This window comes from Hibiscus syriacus, unplaced genomic scaffold, assembly GCF_006381635.1.
Source record: "Hibiscus syriacus cultivar Baekdansim isolate YM2019G1 unplaced genomic scaffold, ASM638163v2 tig00112508_pilon, whole genome shotgun sequence".
In the NCBI taxonomy this organism is placed as follows: Eukaryota; Viridiplantae; Streptophyta; class Magnoliopsida; order Malvales; family Malvaceae; genus Hibiscus; species Hibiscus syriacus.
In genome coordinates, this window is record NW_024063352.1 from 540,936 (window position 1) to 547,719 (window position 6,784).

Genomic DNA, 6,784 nt, shown 5'->3' on the forward strand with positions numbered 1-6,784 from the left:
TCATTAACAACAGTCAAGAAATATCTATGACCACTATGAGTGGATATCCTATAGGGACCCCATAAGTCTGTATGAATTAGTTCAAAAGGTTTTGAGGATCTAGTAAGACTAAGGGGAAATGACATTATGGTTTGTTTTTCTAAAGGATATATATTACAAGTATGAACATCATTTATATCAAGTTTATCAGAAACATAAGAAGATAGTTTTCTCATAGCAGAAGCAGAAGCATGCCCAAATCTAGCATGCCAAAGACTAGTTTTATTAGAAACAGAAACAGTAGGTACAGAATGAACAGAAGAAATATCTCCCAGAACTAACCAAAGAATTAGAAAACAAACCAGTAGCTCCTTTACTAGACTCAAAAATATAAAGTCTATTACACCTTCTACCAATCCCCTTGATCATGCCAGTGTAAAGATCCTGAAAGATACAAATGTCAGGATAAAAGCAAATGATACAAGCATGATCTTTGACAAGCCAAGAAACAGAAATCAAATTATGAGAGAAACTAGGAACAAACAAGACATTAGAGAGAACTATATCAGAAGTCAACCTATGAGAACCTATATGAGATACTAGTTCAGTTTTACCATTAGGTAAATGAACATAACGATGGGAAGAACATGAAACAGGAAATTGTAAGCCCTTAAAACAGATAAAATATGATCAGTTGCACCAGTATCAATTATCCAACGAACACATATGACATTGGAAGCAGGTAAACTATAAGCAACAGTACCTGCAAGATTCACACTGGAATCTAAGGTTGAGCTCTTGTTCAACAAGCTTAAGATTTGATTATACTGCTCAGAAGTGAAGGTAGGCATAGTCGAGATAGGAGAGGAAACCACCGAACCATTCTCAGCCTCTCCATCAACAATGTGCACATAATTAACTACCATGGCAGCCTGAGGAGCCTTTTTTCTATTGAACTTGAAATCTGGTGGAAAACCGATAAGTCGATAACAACGATCATGACTGTGGCCCTTGACTTTACAATATTCACTGGTTCTATTGAATCGCCTTCGATCAGTCCCTTTGGAAGCATTCGAGAACATTACAAAAGCTTTAATAGGTGTACCAGACAACTGAACTCGATGAGAATCCTTCTGAATAATCATAGAGTACGTCGAATAGCAGAGTAGGTTTCATTGAGGCCCATCAGAAATTGGAAGAGTCATTGTTGAGCCACATTAATCGAATTCTGTTGTGCAGCCTCACAATCACAGGAAGAGAAAGGAACAAAAGCAGTGTACTCATCCCATAAGAGTTTGAGACGAGTAAAGTAAACTGAAACGGACAAATCGCCTTGAACAAGAGTGGCAATCGACCGATGGAAGAAAAAAACCCTAGAACCATCAATTTTATCGAATCGTTCCTTGAGGTCTTTCCAAACATCCTCTACATTCGAAGCAAATACAATACCAGCAAAGAGATCCTGGCTTACAGAATTCAGAATCCACGAGAGCACAAGCGCATTGCATCGCTCCCATTGAGATTGCAACAGACCTTTATAATCTTCCCTTCGATAGCTTCCATGTACAAAGCCAAGCTTATTCTTGGCCAGAAGCGCGATACACATGGATCTGCTCCACACACTTTAGTTTTCGAAGCCAGTGAGCTAATGCGATACCAACTAAACGTTAGGCGTATCCGAGGGATGTAGAAAAAGGGGATGATTTGAATCAATCTTGAGAGCCTTGAACCCTAAGAAAATCGATTTGGGAAAAAAGAATAGAAAATAGAATTGCTGCAGAAAAAAAAAGGGGCCACAACACTCAGCGAGAAATGGGCCAAAAGGAAACCCAAATAACAATGGCCTGAAACTGATACCATGTTAAAATTTTAAATGCAAGATTGAATAATTCCTCATATGTTATTTTAGAATAGAAACTATACAAATATATACAATTCTAATCTAACTGTCAATTAGTTACAATTAAAATAGAAATAACAAACTTTAACTTCTAACAAAATGATGTTAATATTGCATCACTACCGAAGGTCGAAAAATGTTGTTTTCAAACTACAAATTATATTTTATACATTTTGGGTACCCAAATCCACAAGGTTGTTTATGCTATCTGTTTTCTAACAGAGCCTCAGTATCCCCGTATCAGAACCTTCTGTAGGAAGATGGATTTCACAAGGAGCCCGGGTATCTCCAAATAGTCATTTGATTCGATTTTGCATTCACAACCACATGATTTCTACACTTGTTCATTCTTAAAGCTTTGAAGCAGGGGTACCTTGTGTGAAGATGGTGAGTCTATCATACTTTCATTCCCACATTCACCCATCTCTTCATTTGTTTTCCCCCACATCACCGTGTAAAATCCGATTGATATTATCGTTGCTCCAATGATACTGCAAATGTAAAGGAAACCATTCATTACAGTTTTCCATTTTTTATAAGAAAATCCATATAAAATTATGCAAAATACTTGCCTTCCAAGATAGAGTGTATCTCCTAGGAACATGACACCCATGCCAACAGCAATGGCGATAGACAATGGCTTAAACATCGCCACGAAAACGGGTCCTTCCAGGCGCAGAGCCCATGTATGAACCATATTTTTCAAGCAAGAACCAAAGAGTCCCTGTACAGATCATAGAAGCTAAACAATAAGATACAAAATTCAAAGAGATTTAAGAGTACTGTTTAACCATGGCACAAAGTTTCTTACCGAGCAAACAACAGAGGCTAATGCAATATCTGGCCGTAATCTCCAAGAACTCGAATCTCTCTCTGTAGCCAAACCAACAATTGCAGCTATGAAACTTACACATAAATTTTAAAAGCAAACTACAGTCATCTCGTCCGGATACTCCTTCATGATTTGTGTCTGCAAAATGGCAAAGAATCGAATACATTTCTTCGCATTTCGACAAACTTTACTATTTGCATAATAGTTTATGAATTGTGATCAAACCGGCCAACAGTTTATACCTGAACAATGTACCAGAGAGGTACTAGAACATACTCGGCGGTGAGGAGAAGGCCGCCAAGGATCCAATTAGGATTCAATGAATTAAGGGATTGTTGAAGAGACATTGAATGTGCTGAAGAAATGACTATAGTTGGACCCTTGTAAAGAGTCAACACAAATGCACCTATAATTGATATCATGGTGCCTATGACTTTAGCTTGACTGCTTGTCCTTTTCCAGGCTAGCTTCTCCATTCTTTTTCAAGTCGCAATGGAAAAATAAAAAGAAAAATAATCAAAATTAAAGAGAGAACATCATTTTTTAAAATGAGAGAATACCAAAAGAACATTTCTTTTTCCACAACCAAAACATTGTTTACAATACTAGAAAAAGAACTAAAACATCAAACAAAGAATAACAAAAATATATAGTTTTATGGGCTTGTTAGCATTTCGCAATTGGAGTAATTATCTCCGACTTCATGGTTACAGAAAAACAACAATGGGACGTCCCAAAGGTCCAATCGGTCTTCTCGGTTGAGGATGCACGACTAATCCTTGGCTTGATTATCTCACCTACCACTCAGGACACCCTTGTTTGGGAGCACCACAACACTGGTTGCTATTCGGCTAAATCGGGCTATAACTGGCTTCTCGTGAGATCAGGCACAACTCGAGACTCTTCTCCTATTTGGAAGCTTCTCACCAAGCTTCCCAACTTTCCAAAAATAAAAATATTTGGGTGGAGAGTTTGTCACAACGCCCTTCCAACGAGAGACAAACTCGAGGCATCCAGGATCAGTGACAATATGTGTCTGATGTATAACCACGAGTCTGAAACTATTCTTCATGCTTTAAAGACATGTCCATGTTCTCGCTCCATTCCTGCTCTGTCCGGACTTGATACAGTCCATGATTTTGTTGAAGCAAACGCAGGAGGTGTTGCTAATGGGTCCTCGCCAAGTGCTAGTAATGATCATGGATGGAAGAGACCAACAGAGGGCTCTATCAAAATCAATGTCAACGGTGCTTTAATTGCAAGTACCGAAGAAGCGACAATTGGGTTGGTTGCACAGGATCACTTCGATATGGTTTTAGGAGGTGTTGCACGCAAACTCAATACCCCTCAAACACCTGAAACTGCAGAAGCAATGACATTCATACAAGGTATAAGATTTGCAATCGAGAATGAATGGAGTCATCAAGTCACCATAGAAGGCGATGCTATGTCCATTGTCAATCAGCTTGCAAACGCTAAAGAGGATATCTCCATTGTCTGTTTGTTGCTTAAAGAGGCTCACGACTCCCTTGCACTCAACCCGAACATCACGATTTTTCATACCAAATGTGTTGCGAATAGAGTTGCCCACACTCTGGCACAGTGGGCACTGTCATGGTCTAATCCTTTTTGGTTCAAAAAGAAAAGTGAATCACGCGAGTGGAATTTAAATTGCGATTGCGGTCGTCTCGTGTTTATCACAACTGTAGACATAGTGAACGCTATTGCAATGATTGAATGTATCTCGATCATACAATAACGGTCGTAAAGGGCACTGCTGCCGCTATATAGCGGGCGCTATCGCGATCGCATAACACCATTTAAATCATTGATGTGACCTCAGTAGTAAAAAAAATTATTATTATCCTTAGAACTCCTAGATTCGAGCGCGACGTCTATATAGTACATATTTGGATTCGAAGAGACACTACCTTGTAATCACCTATACTAATAAGAAGGCTTAATACCAAAATAAGTGTTCAAACTATATCGCATTCCCAAATAGGTGCCTAAACTATTTTTTGACTTATCTAGGTGCCTAACATTACAAACATTATCCAATTAGGTGCTCGGGCCGTCAATGATATTAATTTCCCCGTTAAGTAACACATGTCACAATCTGGTGATTTTGAAATTTATTTTTTAAAATATTAAAAATATTATGATATTTATTAAAAAACACTAAATTTTCTTATATTATAAAACAACCCAAAATCCAAAATCCTAACCTTATTTCGCCGTCGCTGACCTTATTTCTCCTACTTATATGTCGTCGTAGTTTCCGTTGATTAACCATCAGAATCACGATTTTTATCCTAGGGTTTACTGGATATAAAACGTTGATTCGTCGTTGATCGATTGTCGATCGGTCACTATTTCATGGGGGGGGGGTTTGGTCGCCAGGGGAGGGGAGGTCAGGTGGAGCTTCGTCTACGGTAAAAGGCTACGGTTGATGTGAGTTTAGAGGTTGAAATGAAGGTTTTTAAAGTTTTGAATTTATTTCAAAATTTTGTTTTTTCTTTTTAAAAAATATATAATTTTAATTTTTTAATTTTAAATAAATTTTTTAAAAATAATTATCAGGTTGTGACACGCTTCACTTAACTGAGAAATAAACACCGTTGATAACCTAAACACCTAAATGAGTAATAATGTTAGACACCAAGATAAGTTAAAAATTAGGCAACTGTTTAGGAAAAAAAAGAGTTTGGCACTTATTTTAGTGTTAAGCCTAATAAAAATATAGTACATATGAAAACTTAAGGCTAAAGTTTACCCAAATGAGTATATGACTAAAGGAGTCGAATCGTGTTCGAAGTAGATTCTCCAAAGCTACCAAAGTGAACTTCAAGTGCCATTCAAAAGCCAAAAGAAAAACATAAACCAAGGGGGGGGGGGCAGATCAGAAACTCTGACCAGTCCAAAAGGGTATTAAACTGTCAGTCCAACTTTACCAGTTTTTTTCAGATGAACAGTCCATTGAATTTTGAACACTAAAGGGTGGTTAAAAAAAACCTGAAAATGATTGGCAGGATGAAGGTGAAAGCTGGTGTGAGGCTACTAATTCCAGAAGCAAGAGTTGGAGAACTGTAATTGATGCCTGTATACCCCATGATCTGAGATGAACTCCTGGAATCCAGTTTCATAAACGTTAAAGAAATGGAAAACACGAGATTTTTCTGTGAAAATAAAGCAGAATTTGTGAGGATAAATCTTCTAAAATAATAAAAAAAACCATCTGAACTGCATGTGTCAGATGAAGTTACCCTATAAGTCCAAGGAGTCCAATCTTGCATAGTATAGGGCAGGTCAGTGGAGGGAGAACTCTTGATCTGCAACAAAACTAATGGGAAACATATCAGAAAATGAACAAATTTTTTAAAATTAAAACATGAATACGGCCTGCAAGACGAGAAGGAATGACCTGTAAGAGAAGAAAGGAGCAGGAAGGAGAACAAGAGCAGCTATGGCGTAAGCATAGACAACAAAAACATGGTAACTCATGCCACTCAAAGTAGCTGCTTTGAAAAGTGTGTTTAAACCCACGTTTATGCACTCCATTGTCACCATAGCTGAGAATGGCAGAACTTCCCTGTGACAACACCTCCATCTCCACACCATATTTTTTCCTCTCAATTTTCTCTCGAAACAAACACTGGAAATCAACAGCCTCTCAAAGAAGGAATAAATAGTAAACTTGCAGGACGAAAAAAGTGTGTTCCTGTGAAAATTGTTGTAAGGCAGTTTTATTTGTGAGGGGTGACTAGAATAACTTTTGATGGGAATTGATGATGGGTTACTTTATAAATACGTGATTTTCTACGCGGTATAATTATTGGTTTTAGATGGCCCATTGTCTTCTCTTTTTGACAAAATCCAAGAAAGAATGGAGATAAGGCTAAATTGGGCTGAATTTCTCAAATAATACAGTTGAAAAAAAAATTCAATTCTGATAAAAGTTGAGGATTAGTTAAGGCTAATCAAATTATGAGTAATGATACTTCAACCACTAGGGCCTGTAAACGAGATGAGTCTAACTTATTATTGTTAAGTTTGAATTGATTCGACTTTAA

The 6,784-nt window shown here is 37.5% G+C and overlaps 1 pseudogene; it reads right to left on the reverse strand.

Moving 5' to 3' along the window:
- Positions 1–2,078: 2,078 nt before the first annotated feature.
- On the reverse strand, positions 2,079–6,481 carry LOC120181109 (annotated as a pseudogene).
- Between the last annotated feature and the right edge of the window lie 303 nt (positions 6,482–6,784).